This window comes from Thermobia domestica, unplaced genomic scaffold, assembly GCF_964235325.1.
Source record: "Thermobia domestica unplaced genomic scaffold, izTheDome1.hap1.1 HAP1_SCAFFOLD_306, whole genome shotgun sequence".
Lineage (NCBI taxonomy): Eukaryota > Metazoa > Arthropoda > Insecta > Zygentoma > Lepismatidae > Thermobia > Thermobia domestica.
In genome coordinates this window covers 133286-158433 of record NW_027656020.1, presented here as the reverse complement: position 1 = coordinate 158433, position 25148 = coordinate 133286, and the positions used below count along the sequence as shown (strand labels likewise).

The window sequence follows — 25148 nt, the reverse complement described above, 5'->3', positions numbered from 1 at the left end:
ATGAGTTTCACTGAGTAGGGCTATGTCAATCTTTTCTCGAGTGAGAAAATCCGTCAGCTCTAGCCTCTGGTCTCTGACTCCGTTCGCGTTCCAAAACGCGAGTCTCAGGTCTCGGGTTATGGTTGACTTATTCTGTTCCATCATCGAGGATGCTGGCTGCAATTTCAAGGAGAGTTGTGAACTTCGTGACGGGGTCTGTAGCTGTTTTCATTTTCTCTAGTCCTGACTTCAAGGTGTTCATGAATTTCCTGATGTTGAGTCCCTTTAGTAGTTCCATCACTTCCTTGATGGTCGCTGCCAGGGATGGTTCTTGGCTGCAGTCTTGTTGCGCTGGGGTTGGCTGATCTTGGTTGCTTTGTTTTCGTTGTGGCGGATCTTGACGTCTGGTTGGCCCTTCCTCTGGGGTGGTTTCTCTGATGGTCGGTTTCTCTGGTGGGTTCTGTTTGGTTTCCGTTGGCTGAGGTTTGGTGGACTCTTCTTGGCGTGGTCGACTTCTCACTGTCTTGTCTGTGGTGGACGTACTTGGTCTTGTTGTCTTTTGTGGGGTGTCTGCTGTCTCAGAGGTGCTTGTCGGGTCATCTGATGGCGGATTGGGGGCGGTGAATCGTTGGTTCCCCCTCTTCATTTTGGCTTTCTTCAGGTAATCGCAGCCCTGGTAATTTGCAGGGTGGGCTCCCTGGCAGTTAGCACACTTGGCTGGTGTGTCCCTTGATGTTTTGGGGCACTCTCTGTTGTGGTGGGGTCCAGCACACTTGACACAGCGTGGAGTGGCATTGCAGGTCAGCTGGGAATGTCCTGTCCTTTGGCACCTGAAACACTGCAGCATGTCTGTGCCTTTGTACGGTTCTATCTCTACTCTGAAGTGGAGTAGGAAGCGAACCTTATATATGTCAGAGTTGGTGGTTGTTTTTGGGAGAGAGACCAAGAACAGCGGAAAGAGTGGTCTGACTCCCTTCTCGTCTGGTCGGCCTCTGAGTTGAGAGACCGCAGCGGGGGTGTATCCCAGTGCTTCTAAGGCTTTATGTATGTCGTCAGGTGATGTGTCAAGAGGTAGCTTCCTGATTACTACTTTGAGAGGTCTGTTTGATTTTGGTAGCTCCGTGGAGTAGGACGCATTCGTCTGGAGGCAGTAGGCGTCGATTTTCTGGAAGTCCTGCATATTGGCGCAGTGTATTTTTATAAAATCTTTGTTGTGAAAAGCCTCTGGGGGTTCTGTACATGTGGCAGCCAAGGTCTGGACGTATGTACTTCTGTTCTTGATGCCGTATATGTATATGGGTGGTATCTTCTTCGTTGCGAGATTCGGGAGGGGGATTTCTTTGGGGCTTTCTCCCGTTTCTTGGATGATGTCCATCTTCTCGATCTTTTCTGAGATTGTTGTTTCGTCGTCCTCTTCCTCTTCGGCTGCTGCTTCTCTGTCAAGTTTTTGCTGTCGAAGCACCGAGTACTGGTTCCTGAATTGCACTACAGAAGCGATGGTTGCACACAATGACGTTTTTGGTCTGAACGTCTTCTTGGGGGTGATATATCCTGATGTGTCGTCATTTGACGTTCTTGACGGACCTGCTTTCGCGCTGTCAGTTTCAGCTTCACTAGTCTTGTTTGCTTGTTCCACTTGGGGTGGGGTTGGGAGGGGGGGGAAGACCTCCTGACTCGTTGTCTTCGGTGCTGGCTGGTTGTCCTTCGTGGGTTTGTGGGTGGGTAGAGGCTCCATTGGCTCTGGGATAATTCGGGGGGAGGGTGGCACTACTCGTTTCTTTGGCACAGGCCCAATGGGCGTGTACTTCAAGGCTTTATACTTTTTCAAAATGTTCTTACTGTCCTGGATGGGTTTCCGCGTACGTTTAGCCTGTAAAGGCATTTCGATTTCTTTTTGTGGCTCTCGAAAGGGCCAGTCGTAGACACTAGTTTCTCAATGTCTCACTAGGATTGAGCGGGGTGCACTTGTGGTCCTTGTAAGGGCCGAACACTAGTACTATGTACGATGTTCACAGGGTGTCTCTAGTAAAAGCCAGAGATAATGGCTTGTATTGGTGTGGGGAGTTCACTCTGTGGCTCTTGAAAGGGCCAGAGCACTAATTGCAATGTAAAATGCTCACACTGTAACTCTAGTAAGAGCTGGGATCAATATATTATATTGGTATGAGAGTTCACGTATGTGGCTCTTGTAAGGGCCGGAGTTTATGATATTGTGATTTTACTAACACTATGGCTGTTTTTCTGTTCTGTCAGTTCACTGTTTAGCTGGTAAGGTTTTATTATTTTTGTTAACTGGCTGGTAGTTTCCCGTATACGCTGTTGCCAGGAGCTTTTTAGGCTTGCTCCCGGCTGGCCTATTTTTCTTTTTGCCTTTTCCTTCACTTTTATTATGGTGGGGAACTAATTTTCATTTTTAGGCACTCTGAACGCATCGAGTGCTTCCAGAGCACTGTGACGAGGGCTATGATGAGTCTGATATTTATATGAAATGCTCGGGAAAAGCGGCTCCCTGATTGGCTCCCTTGCTTGCGTCTCCCCGACCAATCAGAAGAGCGCTCTCGAGTTGTGTCTTCTCGGGGCCACGCAAGTTCCTGAACAAAACTGATCGTCAGCTTCAATATGGCGCCTTTGGTGCTAGCTGTGCTTTGTTGCTAACTACTCCTAGCTACTGCTAACTAGCACATGCAACATGCACACAGCACTAGCACAGACACTTCCTATTGTTCACTGCACTTATAATGTTCACAAACACTACAATTAATGTTTATTTCTCTATTTGGATAGTTTCTGAGGGGAAAAAGTTTTTATTTCCTCACAAAACCACGTAATTTGTCGGAGCACAAACACACGCGTGTCGCGCACTTCGTCTTCTCATTATTTTCGCTAGCAGGCAGCGTTGAGTTTGGTTACGGAGCGCGGACCGGATAGAAAGCACTTGCTGAGGCGGGCTGAGGTAAACAGAAGTTCGTAGTTGCCACAACGATAAGTGTGTTTCCTTCTATTTTGATAAACGATTTTTTTCAGGTATTCAATGAATGCACCAGATCCTATTCTTCCTTACTGGCTAGAAGAAACTTTATTCCACATAACTCAAAAGGCATTTGTTTTTATTCGCTTTTCTATTTTATGTTTCAGTCATTGCTAAGTCGGTCACACTACTTTTTCACCCTCCTTGTGCTTATAATTTTCATAATTTAACATGGAAATACTTATCAATAAATAATTATATTACCATGGTAATTAACTTCAATCCTTCCTGTGATTATACGCAAAGTACCATCTTCGTACTGCTTACTATAGTTCAATGAAGGGAATCTATAAAGTAACGCGTGTCGCACACATCTGCCTTGCAAACTCCCTGGCCTACTTCCAATGTATAGACTTTTATTTCAAATCCTGATTTAATTTCATAATTTTCTGTAGATTTTAACATTTTATTACCCAGCTTCTTAATACGAATGACAATCAAGCCTAAATATTTATTCCCTTTAACTTTATTTTTCTTTTTTATTTTGTGCCTTGTTTCATATTTGTTCTTACGTTAGCAATTAACGCACTTACCGTAGTTATGTATGAACAGGTTGTTTCTATATTTATTTTATTCCAAATAAATTAAATATATATACGGATTATTTTATGGTAGTTGATATTTTCTGTTGTTTCCTACGTGAATTGAGGAAACGCACGGACTTTCGCCTAATTCTTGTGCTACTTTCATATGTCTGTATCTGTCGAATGCTGTCGATCTGTCGAAATGTGTATTACTATCTGTCGATTCATCGAGTGAACTGAATTCGTTAACCATTTCACCAGGCGCGCATGCATTTTTTTTTCTTCTAAGGGATCCAAGCTTCGGGGGGCAAGGTTCCAATACTACAAGCCACTATGTCTATATACTATTATTCTGCATTCGAAAACACGATAAATATTCCACTTACTTTTTCACAAAAACATGATACAGACAGAGTACAGATGAAGTGTAAGATCAGATTTATATTGATGATACATCAATATTTTCCCTGTTAATAACTACATTTAATGAGAAAGTCTGCAAATGTATGTTCACTTAGGAACTTTTGCGAGGAGTCCGCACCCGGTGGACACCCCGTGAGTACGCCTCTGCACTTGACTATACTTCGAATTATACTGCAAACAGTTGTATTTTAGTTTCCCCGTTTAGTTCATCGATATCATTAACACAAAGAAAATAGATGTTATAGATGCGTATTCTCAGTTCTCGCTTTATATCCGGACGTCTGCAAAAATCTACTCCTTTTCTTTCTTTCACGCATCCACCAAACTAACAATGATTTGTATTATAATATTTGCGCATAAAATGTATATCTCATACCTTCCATGTTCTCAAGTATTCATAGACAAAAACGGTTATTTTCTGCGAACAAATTGTCCAAACACAGTGCAAATGTCATCTATAGATTGTCCTGGTTCCGTCTGCGTGTACATAACAATGCGTCATAATCATACATTGCACATTAAGGATATCAATTAATCTTCCCAAATTCCTAGATATGCCTGGCAAAAGTTCCGCGTGTTGTAAGGATATTACATTTGTACTACCGACAAGGTGGTATCTTCCAACATTGAAGTTCAATAAACCCCAAATGTGTCGGATATAGTATTTGATTTCTTGTCTCATTGTTTGCGTCAGAGATGTCTTCTCAAGTTAGGATTTACGATACATACAGGATGAGTTGTATATATTGTTGCTGCCAGCTCTATATTAATCCCATATTTGTAAACGAATAAAAACAGTATTCTAATTATAACAATGTGCTCACAATTAATTTTATTCTTAATTGTTATACGTATTGTTGATTAAAAATGAAAATGTTGCTAAGTGAATTTTATTAATATTTTCTGTTGCGTGATATAGGAAGTGAGTGAAATATTGGAGGAATATAGTGTGCGTAGCAGATGATGTGCAGTGGCTTTGGATCGCCTGTGATAAGGTAAGGCATTTGCTATTTTAATTAACGCATTTTATATACTGTAATCCTAATTATTTTTATGTGAATGTGCTTACTACTTGTGTATTCAGTGGGACCGATGTTTTAATATGTATGGTCAAGCAGTGTCGAGCCTGGTCAGTGTGTGGATAGGTGACCATTTTTTGTAAATCGATAACATTTAACTTTGTAAACACGGATGAAGTAGAAGTATATTTATTTTATTTTTTACCTCAAATATGTAGGACACTTCTCCTTTGTACATCAATTATTATTATTAGTTCAACTTGTTTACAAGTTAAATGAAAAGAATAGTCGTTATCGTGTGATGATTGTGCTCATTAGGCTAAAGAAGACTCGTGATAAGAAAGAAAAGAAGAACGGTGCTCAAGTTTCGTCACAGCATATTCTCAAAAATTTACAGGCAAAATTCAGTGTTCTGCATGAAAAGGCATATTTGTACGAAAAAAAAAAAAATTCTGCAGACGACAGAATTAAATAAAGTAATACACATGTATTTTAGAGTTACTGGTGTAAAATCATTACAAGTGCTTTGCCAGGTGGCCAATAAAAAGCACGAATACTATTTAAGGGAGCCAAAACAGGAGAAAGCTGGGGGCCTGAGCGATAGCAAGAATGTGCGTCCAAAGTGAACAGGAGCGAAGGCGACGCGGGTATACGTATAAGCAAGGGTAGTGGAAACCAGTTAGTTTTCGAGTTTCAATAGCACTTGTCATGCATCCATACTAGTAGCGCCCCGCTTGTAAACATTAAGTACACTATGCAAGAATACACCGCCGGTGGAAAATAGTACCTAATACAGTTATCTTTCATATATACTGACTTATTTTACAGTAGTAACCCAACACTAGTAAACGTAAAATAAAAGTGTATAACTTTATATTTAATTCTATCGCCTGGCTTAGTTTTTCACCTGTAAGATGTACTTATTTAGAGCAAGTTTCTTAACTAGCAAATTAAACCGAGAACCACAGCAACCATATATATATTCTTATGATGTACTTTTCTTTGAGTGGTGTTCTCTGTCTATTGAATAACATTTTCTCAGTTTAATGCTAGCAAAAAACAAAACAAAATCAAAGTGTTTCTATATAAATTTAGTTCACCGTGTTGTAATATCACATGGAATTGAAAAACGAATAGTCGAACCTCTGCTATCTCGATCAAACTTCTCAGGATGATATACTGACTTACCGCAGAAGTTCGACTGAATACGTTTCTCAGTTCCATGGGAGAACCTGGAGAAGCAAAAGCCTGCGCAACGGAAAATACTAAATAAACTTGTAGAGCAGGTCAAGATGTATCATCATGCCAAGTTTCATTCAGATCAGAGAAGTTTGGCTGCAGCCATTTTCATTACAAAGCACAAAATGGATGGTCCCTAACCTCGAGAATCTTCACAATTGTCGACGAGTTGAACTGCACTCATCTGATCAAAATCAAACTTAAAATGACAGTTCACTTTCAACTGTTAAATAATATGATATGCAGGCTTCTGCTTTCCTAGTTACAGTCTATCCACTGTGGTATGCATATTAGTACAAATGTGAGAGTGCATATTTATTAAAGATTTGCTTCAAAAAGCGATGAAAGACATAGGCATTGCCGCGGGCGGTGATAACAAGATGCCGGAAAACGAACAAGCAGAAAGAATATGGGCTGAAGAAGTGTAAACGACGACGCGGCGGCCCGTAAAGGTGTTGCCGTCCTATTAAATGAATAATATCAAAAGAAAGAAAAAAAAAGTAAAAAATTTCGCGCTCGTAATCAAGACAGAAAGCAACTAAAGGAAATCTTTGTTTTACGTCCCACGTTATGCCGCTTAGGCTAAAAGAGGCGCTGATTATGAGAAATGATTGAAATGGTGGTGGAATGAAGAAAGTGGGAGGAAACGGGAGAACCCCGCGGTAACCCACCGCACATAGTTTTTGTCCACCATAAAGTTAACTTGGCGGGGGCTCAAGACAGAAAGACGGTTGGAAAAACAAATAAACGATGTTGCATCCCGTAAAAATGTTCGCGACCTATGAAATCAATATTTTTTCTTAAAGAAAAAAAAGAATTAAAAAGAGAAAAAAAGGTCAAAATTTCGCGCTCGCTTCGCTCGCGATCAGCAGAGAAAAGAGGACGTGACGCACCCCTAAAAGTGTTGGCGACCGATTGAATAAATATTGTGGGTAAAAAAAAAAAAAAAAAAAAAAAAAAAAGTCAAAAATTTCGCGCTCGCTTCGCTCGCGATCAGCACAGAAAGAAGGACGTGACGCGCCCCTAAAGGTGTTGGCAACCGATTCAATACATATTGTCGGTAAAAAAAAAAAAAAAAAAAAAAAAAAAAAAAAAAAAAAACGCTCGCTTCGCTCGCGATCGACATGAAAAAGGCAACGACGTGACGCCCCGTAAAATTGTCGGCGACCTATTCAATCAATATATTCGGTTGAAAAACAAAGTCAAAAGTTTCCCAATCGCTTCCCTCCCGATCGACATAAAAAAAAAGGCAACCCCTTCACCTCTCCTTATGCATTCATCAGTAAACATACAACCATAGATCACAATACCACTCACATCACCTATCAGTTCTCCACGTCCATCAAGATCCAATCATCGCCCTGGCCCTTTATGATGATACACAACATTACATGTTATTGTGTGCATTGCCCCGCGTTACAATACATGACCAAAAAAAAGAGAAAAAGAGCTGCACTGCCTTCAGTGTAGACATGTTCGTATTCGTAGAAAATGATTTTAGGTACACGATAGTACAGTAATCTATCTTCACATGCTTCAGATGTGAACGATACCTACACATGAAGAGGGCTCCCGAGGTTTCCTTTTCCAATAGGATGGAGCTCCACCACACTTGCAGAATGACGAGAAGTTATGTTAATAAATATATCCCAGAGTGTTTCGTAACTCGCCCTTGGTCCTAATGATGAAGCGTTCTTCAGATGGCCCCGATGTCTCCACACATGATACTATGCGACTTCTTTTCACGAGGCTCTCAAAGATCACGTTTGTGTCCTAACATTCTCTGCAGATATGACACAGCTGCGATAGCGGATCACAGAAGCCTTTCCTCTCCTTACAAGAGACGTGTTCATTCGAGTATGTGAGTAATTCGACTATCGATTAAATATCTCCCGTGTCACGATAGTAGTCACTTTCAATTCTTCTAACGAAGGTAAGAAAAAATGCTATACAAACTTCCTTTCGGTATATAAAGGATTAGGGGCCCAGAGAATATTTTCTTTCAAGAGGATACATTCTTTTTCGAACACCCTGTATATAGATCCTCTAATTATAACTGCAAACAAAATGTTGATTTTGCAATTGCTTCCATGAGAGAATATTCTGTGCACTTTCTTTCTGAAGGGCCGGGCCTAAACGTTTTCCTTAATCATTAAATTTAGTAGTTATCTACAATTACATAGTTTTCCATTGTTCTCAAAATAAAGATTTTTCTCTATGAATTGTTGAATGTTGCTAGGGATATTGAAGTAATTCTTTTTAGTGTTTTTTTCTTTACAATAATGTACTGAACGCCTGCATTAAGGAAGTTCGTGTGTCCATCTTGCAAAATGTTTCGTCTTTTTTCATGCCCACTAAGGTAAATATTCATTTTGCTCTTTTCTCTGTATGCAAACCACATTTCTTAAAGGCAACATTTTCATACAAATGTAGTACTAAAAACTTCTAATTGGCAACATCTGGGCTGCGAAGAGGAAAAAGAAAGAAATCTCGTACGTATTCGCGCGCAATTCGGAATTAGCCAATGAAAAGCACAAAAGCGGCCACCATCTCTCTCTCTTTCTTATTAACGGTTTTGTACTTTCTGCAGTTCTATCAGTGCTGCTAACCTCTTACTATATCATTGAATATGTATGTTTAGATATATATATATATATATATATATATATATATATATATATTTTTTTTTTTACAAAAAATCATACTACTACGGAATAATATTAAATGCCTTTAAACCCTCATTTCTGTTTGCACTTTCTGTTACACTACCTTCCCCGAACTTCTTTCAAGTTATTAAGTGCAGAACGGGGAGTTATACATATTTACTTGCGCTTTGACAATATCTGCACATTGTGTAATAATAGGAGACGTATAAAATAAAACTATATACTAATACGTATATATATATATATATATATATATATATATATATATATATATACAGTACACATTCCACTATCCGAGGCTTTCCTTTTCTTTTCTTGCTGACGATAAATTACGCTTTTAGAAATGTTGTCTGAAAACAATAAGAATATGTGCAAAAAATACAATCAGAGGTAGAGGTCTTTAACAGGAAATAAGCAAGGGAGTTGAAAAATTTTTTATGCATGTAAAAAATATAGACATGAACCAACTTGTGAAATAAAAAGACCAGAAAACTACTCTTTCTAAATTATGTGTAAACTTTTTACCGAAAACGAAAGTTGCACGAAAGACTTTTTGTCCGTTTTTTGGCCTCCGGTGCTTGGGGTCCCTGATTCAATCCCAGCTCGTGCCGTGTGAACTTTGTCGTGCATAAAGACCGTGCTCATGGGTTTTCTCGGGTTTCTCCCGTTTCCTCCCACTTTCTTCATTCAGTACTCATCATCACCGTCTCCTTTAGCGTAACCGGTATAAGTATGCGACGTAAATCTAAATATTTCATTTCATTTCCCTTTTCTGCTCATACTGCTGATTATGCGCGATTATGCCAACATCCAACTCCGCGGATAATCGTGCGATTACTGTATATACAACTAATACAGATACAACTAATTATATTATCAGTTACAGTATCGGTTTTTATTTACTAATTTGCCTCACTTTATTTGCATCCCTGCAGTAAATAATTCTTATCGATAATAGTTAAAATGTATATTACATTTTAGTGCTTCACGACTGAATGATCATCTGCCTTACGTTATCTCGCAGCTGAAGAGAATGCTACACTGAAAACTACCTTGCGTTATAAAGGGTAAGTGAAACATATCTTAAAAATATCTTTCATACATTTCATTGTGTACATTAAAGAATGTAAGTTTGCCTTTTTCCTGTAATCAATACTTAATAAAGGATTTATTTTTATTTATTTATATACAATTTCATACGTGGTTCGTGATAGTAAACTCGATAGGACACAGTGGCACTATGAACATCCGAATCACTCATCATTCGAACATTCAAATATTTATTCGAATATTAGTATATTCCAAGTAATGTTAACGACGTTAATATGCTTGCCTTTATAGTTAATAATGTCAATTCTTACTTAAAACATACTTCCTTAACAGGACATTGAAGAAAAGGTAGTTGCCAACGGCCATACCATGCTGAATATACCGGTTCTCGTCCGATCACCGAAGTCAAGCAGCATCGGGCCTGGTCAGTACTTGGATGGGTGACCGCCTGGGAACACCAGGTGCTGTTGGTATACTTTTTCTAATTTTGTTTTTCACAAAGACGAATATTCTCACATCGTTCACCACGATAATTTCGTAATCATGCATTACTTAAAACAATTAGCAACGCTTTCCACGCGCTGGTCTTTTTGAGTATTCACCGACAAACCTACGTAGCTACAATAACTCACTCGAAGCCATATGCATTCGCCAACGGCCATACCATGCTGAATATACCGGTTCTCGTCCGATCACCGAAGTCAAGCAGCATCGGGCCTGGTCAGTACTTGGATGGGTGACCGCCTGGGAACACCAGGTGCTGTTGGCATCTCTTTTTCAAATTTCATTATCCTTCAAGTACGAAAATACTAGAAACATTAATTTTATAGTACTTTCAAGAGATAATTTATCAACATTATTTCATAGCGATTAATCGATATTCTAAGCGTTATACCCACTATTTCTTACACTAACAGCCTGTTTATTTGCACGGCACATTAAAATAACCTGATTTCCGATCCGTGTGCACCTACTACTATACTTAACACGGAATGTATTACCACTTTTTAAAAGTAAATTATTATGACTAAGTGTAGATCTCCGGCGAGTAAATGCCTTTCGTATACAAGCACGACACATCTCCGCTATGTGCTTTACTTTTTTACTAACAGCATATAGAAATTGGATTTCAACGTGTTTCTACATAACAGAATGAAGCAAATTTCGTGATTTAACTCTTTCGAATAATGTGTTGGTCCTGACAAGGACCGTTTGAAATGAAAAATCTTGAAGAAGATTTTTACTTAGAGCTTGTGTACTTGGTAACAGCCTTCGTACCCTCACTTACAGCGTGCTTGGCAAGTTCACCAGGCAAAAGAAGGCGCACAGCTGTTTGGATTTCCCGGCTGGTGATAGTTGACCGCTTATTGTAATGGGCCAAACGAGAAGCTTCAGCAGCAATACGCCCGAAGATGTCATTAACAAAGCTGTTCATGATACTCATAGCTTTGCTAGATATGCCAGTGTCAGGATGCACTTGCTTCAAAACTTTGTAGATGTAAATGGCATAGCTCTCCTTCCTCCTCCTCTTCTTCTTCTTATCTCCCTTGGAGATATTCTTTTGGGCTTTACCAGCCTTCTTTGCAGCCTTTCCGCTAGTTTTTGGTGGCATGATGACTCACTCGTTCAGCAAAATTAGATGTGTCCGCCGATTTATCGACTTCATTTAAATTACAGTACGTGTTTCAATTCGCGCCAACTGCCTTGCTTTTCATTTGATGCACTCGGGTGCACGCTTGAAGTAGTAACAAAACTGACTTGATTCATGGGAGGCCGCAATTTTTCCTCTCATCTTATTACGAAAGAATATTGAACAATGTCTGGTCGCGGCAAAGGTGGAAAAGTCAAGGGAAAGAGCAAGTCCCGCTCCAGCAGGGCTGGCCTTCAATTCCCAGTAGGCAGAATCCATCGTCTTTTGCGAAAGGGTAACTATGCCGAACGAGTTGGTGCTGGCGCTCCCGTGTATTTGGCTGCAGTCATGGAATACCTGGCAGCTGAAGTTCTTGAGTTGGCAGGCAACGCTGCTCGTGACAACAAGAAGACTAGGATTATTCCACGTCATCTGCAGTTAGCTATCCGTAACGACGAGGAATTAAACAAGTTGTTGTCTGGAGTTACAATCGCTCAGGGTGGTGTTTTGCCCAACATTCAAGCTGTACTTCTGCCCAAGAAAACTGAGAAGAAGGCATAAATGTAAGACCTATATCTCATACAAATCGGCCCTTATGAGGGCCACAAACCCCTTTATAGAGGAGATTTACGATTGAAATGAATTGTTTTCGATATACAGACTCATCAAAAGTGTCTGAGATAGTTGCTTAGTTTCATTCGAAATTCTCGCTGCTATTCGATTAATTAGTATATGTGTAGTCGTCGATCGTAATTGAAGCCCATAGGAAGTCACACTAACTTTAGAATACTCCAAACAGCGATGTGCTTAGTTCCCACTACATTATTAATTATAAGATCATTACCTTTTGTATTGTCGCTAGCTACATTTTTTTGATATTTGCGTACATCGGGCTCATATTACCCAGAGGACAGGACAGTCGAGCCCAGATTCTCAGCAATGGAAGAAAACCTCATACCACATATTCTCATGTACTTCATGCTAGACAAAGGAATTTCCAACATTCTTAAAGCACTCATGTTTCTCTCTTGCGTTGGCTTGGCTGAAATTACTCTGTTCAATATGTTCTCGACATTTATTATTGTTCATTACTATGCCCCAATGACATCATGAACAGAGCGGATCAGAAAACTTTCCTAAATTTCTTTTGCAACATAGTAATGACATTAAATGCACACTTAAGTACGATTTATTCTTTGCAAGGTCGATATTCATATTTGTGTGATATGTGTTATATGTATATGGTTTGTAATACGCAACTACTCTTATTCTCTGATCTCAGAACTCATTTGCTACTGTGCCCAACGAGCGAGCCTAGGTTTCTTGTAACTACTGCCTTTCTTTAGTAAATAATGTGAAGTATACAATGCATTAACCTACATCTCATATTTGTATTACTCTTTATTTTAGTAACCCGCTACGAAGTGTCATTAATTTACATGTAAATCACAATAGACACTACCGCAAAAGAAAGAAATCGAACCCAAGACCACGTAAACAAGATAAAGGACAAGATTCAGGTTTCTAACGCATTATTCGCCCCTCACAGCACAGTATAGAAGTTGTATAAGCCTCTATACGTACATCCTACTGTCAGAACAGAAATTCCGACTTGCGTTTCGCATCTCTCATGCTCGCTACTTCCAACAAATCGCCAATTTCCAACCAGAACCCCTTCTCCAGCATTAATACTGCTACATGATATGAATACGTATACATGAACGTACATAATGTAAAAAAAAACGTATGATTTTCTCAAATTAATCTCTCTACGTCTGTAATTTAGTGTGCATCAAAAGGCTTTAATGTAGTTACACGAATTCTTATAATCTAACAGAAAATCGCACAAAGTAAATCTTTCCCTTTATATAAATTTGTTGGCTCTGAAAAGAGCCGTTTATGCCAATTTTATATCCAAAATAGGAGGAACCCCAACTTAACCTCCGAAACCGTACAGGGTTCTTCCTTGCCTCTTCAAGGCATACACAACATCCATAGCTGTCACTGTCTTCCTCTTGGCGTGTTCTGTGTATGTAACAGCATCTCTGATTACGTTCTCCAGGAATACTTTCAATACTCCTCGGGTCTCTTCATAAATGAGACCAGAGATACGCTTCACACCACCACGGCGAGCAAGACGCCTAATAGCGGGTTTGGTGATACCCTGGATGTTGTCACGAAGAACTTTACGGTGGCGCTTGGCACCTCCTTTGCCAAGACCCTTGCCTCCTTTTCCACGTCCTGTCATTTCGATATGTTACTGCTTCGCTCACCACACACGAGAAATACAAGCCCAAGCAGCCCAAGACTCGTGGTTTTGTTCCTTCGATCATGCAGGGAAAGCACGGAGGAAAAACACAAAACGTGTCTAAGCCAATGAGAACTGTCCTTTTCGACTGACTTTATCCAATGAGAAATAGCTTGATTTAACGGTTTTGCTCTTTATATAACTTGACTTCATTCAGCGCCCAAGCATACCATCATGCAAACCAATATAACATTAAAAGCCAAAAGTCATATTTATAAACTACTAATCAGAACAATTCTACTTTATGGGCACCCTATTTATAATAGGGAGAATATTACAGAGGTAGCAAAAACTGAACGATATTGGCTCAGATGGATTTTAAAACTAGAAGGAACAATTGACACCATTTATGAACAAGCAGAACTATTACCGATTGACAAAACAATAAATAACTTAAACTTCAAATATTACGAAAAATTACGACAAAAAGAATTTTACCTAAAACACTACACGGAAGAGGATCAAACGGTTTTGCTCTTTATATAACTTGACTTCATTCAGCTTAACCAACTATTATTATGAACGCATAAACGAATAAAAGCACAACATAAATTCAACCTCACCTAGTTTTTGACTCAGTGCAGGCTAAGGACTGGCGCGGACTCATTGGATGCGGCGAGACACCAGCAACCTCATCAACACAAAGAAGAGCAGCAAAACCAGTATATTGCCTCCTTTCCCCCACCCAACCCCAACTATACCTATGCAAAAAACTCACTTGAAATACATTAAAAAAAAAAAAAAAAAAAAAAAAAAAAAAAAAAAAAAAAAAAAAACAGATACACTGTGCCATTGAAACACGCAGACTTGTAAACACACACAAATATTCAATTCATTCTTTGGATAAAGTAGCTTATAGCTAGATATCCTTCCTACTCAATATGGGTAGGAAAACATGACAGTTCTTGACTTGACTTGACTTGACTTCAGCGCGCAATTATTTGAAACAAGTCGTGACAGTTGCAATGGCACGTACCAAGCAGACAGCTAGGAAATCTACTGGAGGCAAAGCTCCTCGAAAGCAGCTTGCCACCAAAGCTGCAAGAAAGAGTGCTCCAGCTACCGGTGGAGTGAAAAAGCCCCATCGTTACAGGCCTGGTACTGTGGCTCTCCGAGAAATTCGTCGTTACCAGAAGAGCACTGAATTGCTCATCCGCAAGCTGCCCTTCCAACGACTCGTCCGAGAAATTGCACAAGATTTCAAGACAGATCTTCGCTTCCAAAGCTCAGCTGTCATGGCTTTACAGGAGGCAAGTGAAGCTTACCTTGTAGGGCTTTTCGAAGACACCAACTTGTGTGCTATTCACGCAAAGAGAGTCACAATCATGCCTAAGGACATTCAGCTTGCTCGCCGCATCCGTGGGGAACGTGCTTAAGTTTGAAGTTCTGGCACTGAGTTCAAAAACGGTCCTTTTTAGGACCAATACACTACTTAGAGATGCTGTTATCCTAACAAGGATCTTGTCCATACTTGTTATCTTTTTTTTTTAAATTCTCACGCCGTATGTTGCATAGTTAATACATCTACCTTCGTTTTCCTGTCGTTTCGTATATCATCCTATCTTTCAAGTATATTCTTTAGTTTTCCCCTATGTTTACCGATTGATTATCTTCGTTTTATGTGGTCAAGGGTTCGATTTTGCCATATGTTGCATAACTTAACTTCGATTCAACCACTGTTTGCCCTTCTCAACGTTATTAATCTGATAGAACTCGCAGGCGAAATATGTACTTCTTCCAAGGTAGCAAAAGTAATATTATTTTGTCAGAGGTCGCTGCTGTTGAATGCAAACGTTAAACTAAACTTTCTTTAAGTGTCTGTTTGTACTTAACATCAGTTCAATTGTACACCTACATTTCTGCTGGTGTTACTATTTTTCTTTATAGCAATATTACGAATTATAAGACGGTATCCGTGGTTATTAGCGTGTTCCCTTTTCCTAACACTTTCTCATTACACCAGTATTTCCATCATTCATTAGGCGTAATCACCCGTCTCCTTTATCATAAAAATCATAATAGTACGACGTTAAATTGAAACATAGTCTACTTCACTTTCACGAGTTGTAATAAGTTCGAACATTTCTTTCACCCCAGCCTTGAAAAGAGTTGATTTTAGTTTAGTGTCCCTTTCAGCAGCAAGGCTGTTTCAAACGTGGACCTACTTATTAACGTGCAATGCGAAACATTTGAGCTCCCACCGAGAATCGAACCCAGTCAGCCTGCAAAAGTTTTTCTAACAAATGCATTAAGTGCGTTTTCTGTACTGTTTCGCTACTTGAAGATAGGAACAAGGAAAAAGTAAGTGATCACAAATTGACATTACGTAATGTGTTCCCCATTTTTTTTCGAGTACACCATTCTTGACACCCGTGAAAGCTTTCTTTCCCCACCCTCAATTCCCCTCTGTTATAAAGCACTTACATCAAGAAGTGCTTCGGTTAAAAAGAAAACTCAAAGTCCCTTGCGTGTATACTATACATTGCTATGAATGAACATGTGATAATGATAGGAAAAGCACAATTTTACTCTTCTCAAAGTATTTGATGGCTCTAAAAAGAGCCGTTTTAAAATGTCAGATGATTTACTGACACATTTACTTCTTCTTTGGTGCAGCCTTCTTAGCACTTTTCGGTTTTGCTGTAGCCTTCTTTGGCTTCGGGGCCTTTGGCTTCTTGGGAGTTTTTGCCTTCTTCACTTTAGATGGTGATTTCTTAGGTTTGGGAGCAGCAGCCTTTTTCTTTTCACCAGTCTTCTTGGGACGTTTAGCTGCTGGCTTTTTCGCAGGCTTCTTCTCCTTTGATGCTGATCGTTTCGCCTTGGTTGAAGATCCACCTTCAGGCTTCTCCTTCAGCGATGAAGCACTAAGCTTAAACGATCCAGATGCACCTTTTCCCTTGGTCTGAACCAAAGACCCAGAAGCAACTGCACTTCTCAAGTATTTCTTGATAAATGGAGCAAGCTTCTCGGCATCCACTTTGTAGTTCTGAGAGATGTATTTCTTAATAGCTTGCAGTGAACTTCCTCCCCTTTCCTTCAAATTCTTGATGGCGTTGTTCACCATTTCTGATGTTCTTGGATGAGAAGGTGTTGTTTTTGGTTTCTTAGGCTTTGCAGACTTCTTAGGAGAAGCCTGTGCCGGGGCTGCAGGTGCTGATGCCGTATCTGCCATTGCTTTCTGCAATAAACTCAACGATACTGAAGAATGAAATTTTCGCTAGCAGGCAGCGTTGAGTTTGGTTACGGAGCGCGGACCGGATAGAAAGCACTTGCTGAGGCGGGCTGAGGTAAACAGAAGTTCGTAGTTGCCACAACGATAAGTGTGTTTCCTTCTATTTTGATAAACGATTTTTTTCAGGTATTCAATGAATGCACCAGATCCTATTCTTCCTTACTGGCTAGAAGAAACTTTATTCCACATAACTCAAAAGGCATTTGTTTTTATTCGCTTTTCTATTTTATGTTTCAGTCATTGCTAAGTCGGTCACACTACTTTTTCACCCTCCTTGTGCTTATAATTTTCATAATTTAACATGGAAATACTTATCAATAAATAATTATATTACCATGGTAATTAACTTCAATCCTTCCTGTGATTATACGCAAAGTACCATCTTCGTACTGCTTACTATAGTTCAATGAAGGGAATCTATAAAGTAACGCGTGTCGCACACATCTGCCTTGCAAACTCCCTGGCCTACTTCCAATGTATAGACTTTTATTTCAAATCCTGATTTAATTTCATAATTTTCTGTAGATTTTAACATTTTATTACCCAGCTTCTTAATACGAATGACAATCAAGCCTAAATATTTATTCCCTTTAACTTTATTTTTCTTTTTTATTTTGTGCCTTGTTTCATATTTGTTCTTACGTTAGCAATTAACGCACTTACCGTAGTTATGTATGAACAGGTTGTTTCTATATTTATTTTATTCCAAATAAATTAAATATATATACGGATTATTTTATGGTAGTTGATATTTTCTGTTGTTTCCTACGTGAATTGAGGAAACGCACGGACTTTCGCCTAATTCTTGTGCTACTTTCATATGTCTGTATCTGTCGAATGCTGTCGATCTGTCGAAATGTGTATTACTATCTGTCGATTCATCGAGTGAACTGAATTCGTTAACCATTTCACCAGGCGCGCATGCATTTTTTTTTCTTCTAAGGGATCCAAGCTTCGGGGGGCAAGGTTCCAATACTACAAGCCACTATGTCTATATACTATTATTCTGCATTCGAAAACACGATAAATATTCCACTTACTTTTTCACAAAAACATGATACAGACAGAGTACAGATGAAGTGTAAGATCAGATTTATATTGATGATACATCAATATTTTCCCTGTTAATAACTACATTTAATGAGAAAGTCTGCAAATGTATGTTCACTTAGGAACTTTTGCGAGGAGTCCGCACCCGGTGGACACCCCGTGAGTACGCCTCTGCACTTGACTATACTTCGAATTATACTGCAAACAGTTGTATTTTAGTTTCCCCGTTTAGTTCATCGATATCATTAACACAAAGAAAATAGATGTTATAGATGCGTATTCTCAGTTCTCGCTTTATATCCGGACGTCTGCAAAAATCTACTCCTTTTCTTTCTTTCACGCATCCACCAAACTAACAATGATTTGTATTATAATATTTGCGCATAAAATGTATATCTCATACCTTCCATGTTCTCAAGTATTCATAGACAAAAACGGTTATTTTCTGCGAACAAATTGTCCAAACACAGTGCAAATGTCATCTATAGATTGTCCTGGTTCCGTCTGCGTGTACATAACAATGCGTCATAATCATACATTGCACATTAAGGATATCAATTAATCTTCCCAAATTCCTAGATATGCCTGGCAAAAGTTCCGCGTGTTGTAAGGATATTACATTTGTACTACCGACAAGGTGGTATCTTCCAACATTGAAGTTCAATAAACCCCAAATGTGTCGGATATAGTATTTGATTTCTTGTCTCATTGTTTGCGTCAGAGATGTCTTCTCAAGTTAGGATTTACGATACATACAGGATGAGTTGTATATATTGTTGCTGCCAGCTCTATATTAATCCCATATTTGTAAACGAATAAAAACAGTATTCTAATTATAACAATGTGCTCACAATTAATTTTATTCTTAATTGTTATACGTATTGTTGATTAAAAATGAAAATGTTGCTAAGTGAATTTTATTAATATTTTCTGTTGCGTGATATAGGAAGTGAGTGAAATATTGGAGGAATATAGTGTGCGTAGCAGATGATGTGCAGTGGCTTTGGATCGCCTGTGATAAGGTAAGGCATTTGCTATTTTAATTAACGCATTTTATATACTGTAATCCTAATTATTTTTATGTGAATGTGCTTACTACTTGTGTATTCAGTGGGACCGATGTTTTAATATGTATGGTCAAGCAGTGTCGAGCCTGGTCAGTGTGTGGATAGGTGACCATTTTTTGTAAATCGATAACATTTAACTTTGTAAACACGGATGAAGTAGAAGTATATTTATTTTATTTTTTACCTCAAATATGTAGGACACTTCTCCTTTGTACATCAATTATTATTATTAGTTCAACTTGTTTACAAGTTAAATGAAAAGAATAGTCGTTATCGTGTGATGATTGTGCTCATTAGGCTAAAGAAGACTCGTGATAAGAAAGAAAAGAAGAACGGTGCTCAAGTTTCGTCACAGCATATTCTCAAAAATTTACAGGCAAAATTCAGTGTTCTGCATGAAAAGGCATATTTGTACGAAAAAAAAAAAAATTCTGCAGACGACAGAATTAAATAAAGTAATACACATGTATTTTAGAGTTACTGGTGTAAAATCATTACAAGTGCTTTGCCAGGTGGCCAATAAAAAGCACGAATACTATTTAAGGGAGCCAAAACAGGAGAAAGCTGGGGGCCTGAGCGATAGCAAGAATGTGCGTCCAAAGTGAACAGGAGCGAAGGCGACGCGGGTATACGTATAAGCAAGGGTAGTGGAAACCAGTTAGTTTTCGAGTTTCAATAGCACTTGTCATGCATCCATACTAGTAGCGCCCCGCTTGTAAACATTAAGTACACTATGCAAGAATACACCGCCGGTGGAAAATAGTACCTAATACAGTTATCTTTCATATATACTGACTTATTTTACAGTAGTAACCCAACACTAGTAAACGTAAAATAAAAGTGTATAACTTTATATTTAATTCTATCGCCTGGCTTAGTTTTTCACCTGTAAGATGTACTTATTTAGAGCAAGTTTCTTAACTAGCAAATTAAACCGAGAACCACAGCAACCATATATATATTCTTATGATGTACTTTTCTTTGAGTGGTGTTCTCTGTCTATTGAATAACATTTTCTCAGTTTAATGCTAGCAAAAAACAAAACAAAATCAAAGTGTTTCTATATAAATTTAGTTCACCGTGTTGTAATATCACATGGAATTGAAAAACGAATAGTCGAACCTCTGCTATCTCGATCAAACTTCTCAGGATGATATACTGACTTACCGCAGAAGTTCGACTGAATACGTTTCTCAGTTCCATGGGAGAACCTGGAGAAGCAAAAGCCTGCGCAACGGAAAATACTAAATAAACTTGTAGAGCAGGTCAAGATGTATCATCATGCCAAGTTTCATTCAGATCAGAGAAGTTTGGCTGCAGCCATTTTCATTACAAAGCACAAAATGGATGGTCCCTAACCTCGAGAATCTTCACAATTGTCGACGAGTTGAACTGCACTCATCTGATCAAAATCAAACTTAAAATGACAGTTCACTTTCAACTGTTAAATAATATGATATGCAGGCTTCTGCTTTCCTAGTTACAGTCTATCCACTGTGGTATGCATATTAGTACAAATGTGAGAGTGCATATTTATTAAAGATTTGCTTCAAAAAGCGATGAAAGACATAGGCATTGCCGCGGGCGGTGATAACAAGATGCCGGAAAACGAACAAGCAGAAAGAATATGGGCTGAAGAAGTGTAAACGACGACGCGGCGGCCCGTAAAGGTGTTGCCGTCCTATTAAATGAATAATATCAAAAGAAAGAAAAAAAAAGTAAAAAATTTCGCGCTCGTAATCAAGACAGAAAGCAACTAAAGGAAATCTTTGTTTTACGTCCCACGTTATGCCGCTTAGGCTAAAAGAGGCGCTGATTATGAGAAATGATTGAAATGGTGGTGGAATGAAGAAAGTGGGAGGAAACGGGAGAACCCCGCGGTAACCCACCGCACATAGTTTTTGTCCACCATAAAGTTAACTTGGCGGGGGCTCAAGACAGAAAGACGGTTGGAAAAACAAATAAACGATGTTGCATCCCGTAAAAATGTTCGCGACCTATGAAATCAATATTTTTTCTTAAAGAAAAAAAAGAATTAAAAAGAGAAAAAAAGGTCAAAATTTCGCGCTCGCTTCGCTCGCGATCAGCAGAGAAAAGAGGACGTGACGCACCCCTAAAAGTGTTGGCGACCGATTGAATAAATATTGTGGGTAAAAAAAAAAAAAAAAAAAAAAAAAAAGTCAAAAATTTCGCGCTCGCTTCGCTCGCGATCAGCACAGAAAGAAGGACGTGACGCGCCCCTAAAGGTGTTGGCAACCGATTCAATACATATTGTCGGTAAAAAAAAAAAAAAAAAAAAAAAAAAAAAAAAAAAAAAACGCTCGCTTCGCTCGCGATCGACATGAAAAAGGCAACGACGTGACGCCCCGTAAAATTGTCGGCGACCTATTCAATCAATATATTCGGTTGAAAAACAAAGTCAAAAGTTTCCCAATCGCTTCCCTCCCGATCGACATAAAAAAAAAGGCAACCCCTTCACCTCTCCTTATGCATTCATCAGTAAACATACAACCATAGATCACAATACCACTCACATCACCTATCAGTTCTCCACGTCCATCAAGATCCAATCATCGCCCTGGCCCTTTATGATGATACACAACATTACATGTTATTGTGTGCATTGCCCCGCGTTACAATACATGACCAAAAAAAAGAGAAAAAGAGCTGCACTGCCTTCAGTGTAGACATGTTCGTATTCGTAGAAAATGATTTTAGGTACACGATAGTACAGTAATCTATCTTCACATGCTTCAGATGTGAACGATACCTACACATGAAGAGGGCTCCCGAGGTTTCCTTTTCCAATAGGATGGAGCTCCACCACACTTGCAGAATGACGAGAAGTTATGTTAATAAATATATCCCAGAGTGTTTCGTAACTCGCCCTTGGTCCTAATGATGAAGCGTTCTTCAGATGGCCCCGATGTCTCCACACATGATACTATGCGACTTCTTTTCACGAGGCTCTCAAAGATCACGTTTGTGTCCTAACATTCTCTGCAGATATGACACAGCTGCGATAGCGGATCACAGAAGCCTTTCCTCTCCTTACAAGAGACGTGTTCATTCGAGTATGTGAGTAATTCGACTATCGATTAAATATCTCCCGTGTCACGATAGTAGTCACTTTCAATTCTTCTAACGAAGGTAAGAAAAAATGCTATACAAACTTCCTTTCGGTATATAAAGGATTAGGGGCCCAGAGAATATTTTCTTTCAAGAGGATACATTCTTTTTCGAACACCCTGTATATAGATCCTCTAATTATAACTGCAAACAAAATGTTGATTTTGCAATTGCTTCCATGAGAGAATATTCTGTGCACTTTCTTTCTGAAGGGCCGGGCCTAAACGTTTTCCTTAATCATTAAATTTAGTAGTTATCTACAATTACATAGTTTTCCATTGTTCTCAAAATAAAGATTTTTCTCTATGAATTGTTGAATGTTGCTAGGGATATTGAAGTAATTCTTTTTAGTGTTTTTTTCTTTACAATAATGTACTGAACGCCTGCATTAAGGAAGTTCGTGTGTCCATCTTGCAAAATGTTTCGTCTTTTTTCATGCCCACTAAGGTAAATATTCATTTTGCTCTTTTCTCTGTATGCAAACCACATTTCTTAAAGGCAACATTTTCATACAAATGTAGTACTAAAAACTTCTAATTGGCAACATCTGGGCTGCGAAGAGGAAAAAGAAAGAAATCTCGTACGTATTCGCGCGCAATTCGGAATTAGCCAATGAAAAGCACAAAAGCGGCCACCATCTCTCTCTCTTTCTTATTAACGGTTTTGTACTTTCTGCAGTTCTATCAGTGCTGCTAACCTCTTACTATATCATTGAATATGTATGTTTAGATATATATATATATATATATATATTTTTTTTTTTACAAAAAATCATACTACTACGGAATAATATTAAATGCCTTTAAACCCTCATTTCTGTTTGCACTTTCTGTTACACTACCTTCCCCGAACTTCTTTCAAGTTATTAAGTGCAGAACGGGGAGTTATACATATTTACTTGCGCTTTGACAATATCTGCACATTGTGTAATAATAGGAGACGTATAAAATAAAACTATATACTAATACGTATATATATATATATATATATATATATATATATATATATATATACAGTACACATTCCACTATCCGAGGCTTTCCTTTTCTTTTCTTGCTGACGATAAATTACGCTTTTAGAAATGTTGTCTGAAAACAATAAGAATATGTGCAAAAAATACAATCAGAGGTAGAGGTCTTTAACAGGAAATAAGCAAGGGAGTTGAAAAATTTTTTATGCATGTAAAAAATATAGACATGAACCAACTTGTGAAATAAAAAGACCAGAAAACTACTCTTTCTAAATTATGTGTAAACTTTTTACCGAAAACGAAAGTTGCACGAAAGACTTTTTGTCCGTTTTTTGGCCTCCGGTGCTTGGGGTCCCTGATTCAATCCCAGCTCGTGCCGTGTGAACTTTGTCGTGCATAAAGACCGTGCTCATGGGTTTTCTCGGGTTTCTCCCGTTTCCTCCCACTTTCTTCATTCAGTACTCATCATCACCGTCTCCTTTAGCGTAACCGGTATAAGTATGCGACGTAAATCTAAATATTTCATTTCATTTCCCTTTTCTGCTCATACTGCTGATTATGCGCGATTATGCCAACATCCAACTCCGCGGATAATCGTGCGATTACTGTATATACAACTAATACAGATACAACTAATTATATTATCAGTTACAGTATCGGTTTTTATTTACTAATTTGCCTCACTTTATTTGCATCCCTGCAGTAAATAATTCTTATCGATAATAGTTAAAATGTATATTACATTTTAGTGCTTCACGACTGAATGATCATCTGCCTTACGTTATCTCGCAGCTGAAGAGAATGCTACACTGAAAACTACCTTGCGTTATAAAGGGTAAGTGAAACATATCTTAAAAATATCTTTCATACATTTCATTGTGTACATTAAAGAATGTAAGTTTGCCTTTTTCCTGTAATCAATACTTAATAAAGGATTTATTTTTATTTATTTATATACAATTTCATACGTGGTTCGTGATAGTAAACTCGATAGGACACAGTGGCACTATGAACATCCGAATCACTCATCATTCGAACATTCAAATATTTATTCGAATATTAGTATATTCCAAGTAATGTTAACGACGTTAATATGCTTGCCTTTATAGTTAATAATGTCAATTCTTACTTAAAACATACTTCCTTAACAGGACATTGAAGAAAAGGTAGTTGCCAACGGCCATACCATGCTGAATATACCGGTTCTCGTCCGATCACCGAAGTCAAGCAGCATCGGGCCTGGTCAGTACTTGGATGGGTGACCGCCTGGGAACACCAGGTGCTGTTGGTATACTTTTTCTAATTTTGTTTTTCACAAAGACGAATATTCTCACATCGTTCACCACGATAATTTCGTAATCATGCATTACTTAAAACAATTAGCAACGCTTTCCACGCGCTGGTCTTTTTGAGTATTCACCGACAAACCTACGTAGCTACAATAACTCACTCGAAGCCATATGCATTCGCCAACGGCCATACCATGCTGAATATACCGGTTCTCGTCCGATCACCGAAGTCAAGCAGCATCGGGCCTGGTCAGTACTTGGATGGGTGACCGCCTGGGAACACCAGGTGCTGTTGGCATCTCTTTTTCAAATTTCATTATCCTTCAAGTACGAAAATACTAGAAACATTAATTTTATAGTACTTTCAAGAGATAATTTATCAACATTATTTCATAGCGATTAATCGATATTCTAAGCGTTATACCCACTATTTCTTACACTAACAGCCTGTTTATTTGCACGGCACATTAAAATAACCTGATTTCCGATCCGTGTGCACCTACTACTATACTTAACACGGAATGTATTACCACTTTTTAAAAGTA

The 25148-nt window shown here is 38.6% G+C and overlaps 4 non-coding genes across 4 annotated transcripts; all 4 read left to right on the top strand.

Annotated features, from left to right (window-relative positions):
• The first annotated feature begins 10282 nt into the window (after nucleotides 1-10282).
• On the top strand, nucleotides 10283-10401 carry LOC145676707 (5S ribosomal RNA). Its single transcript, XR_014129443.1, has one exon. It is a non-coding gene; the product is annotated as a 5S ribosomal RNA (ribosomal RNA).
• A 177-nt stretch (nucleotides 10402-10578) lies between these two features.
• Nucleotides 10579-10697, top strand: LOC145676694 (5S ribosomal RNA). The gene has a single exon (XR_014129430.1). It is a non-coding gene; the product is annotated as a 5S ribosomal RNA (ribosomal RNA).
• Nucleotides 10698-24486: 13789 nt separating this feature from the next.
• On the top strand, nucleotides 24487-24605 carry LOC145676706 (5S ribosomal RNA). The gene has a single exon (XR_014129442.1). It is a non-coding gene; the product is annotated as a 5S ribosomal RNA (ribosomal RNA).
• A 177-nt stretch (nucleotides 24606-24782) lies between these two features.
• LOC145676693 (5S ribosomal RNA) lies at nucleotides 24783-24901 on the top strand. The gene has a single exon (XR_014129429.1). It is a non-coding gene; the product is annotated as a 5S ribosomal RNA (ribosomal RNA).
• Nucleotides 24902-25148: the final 247 nt, after the last annotated feature.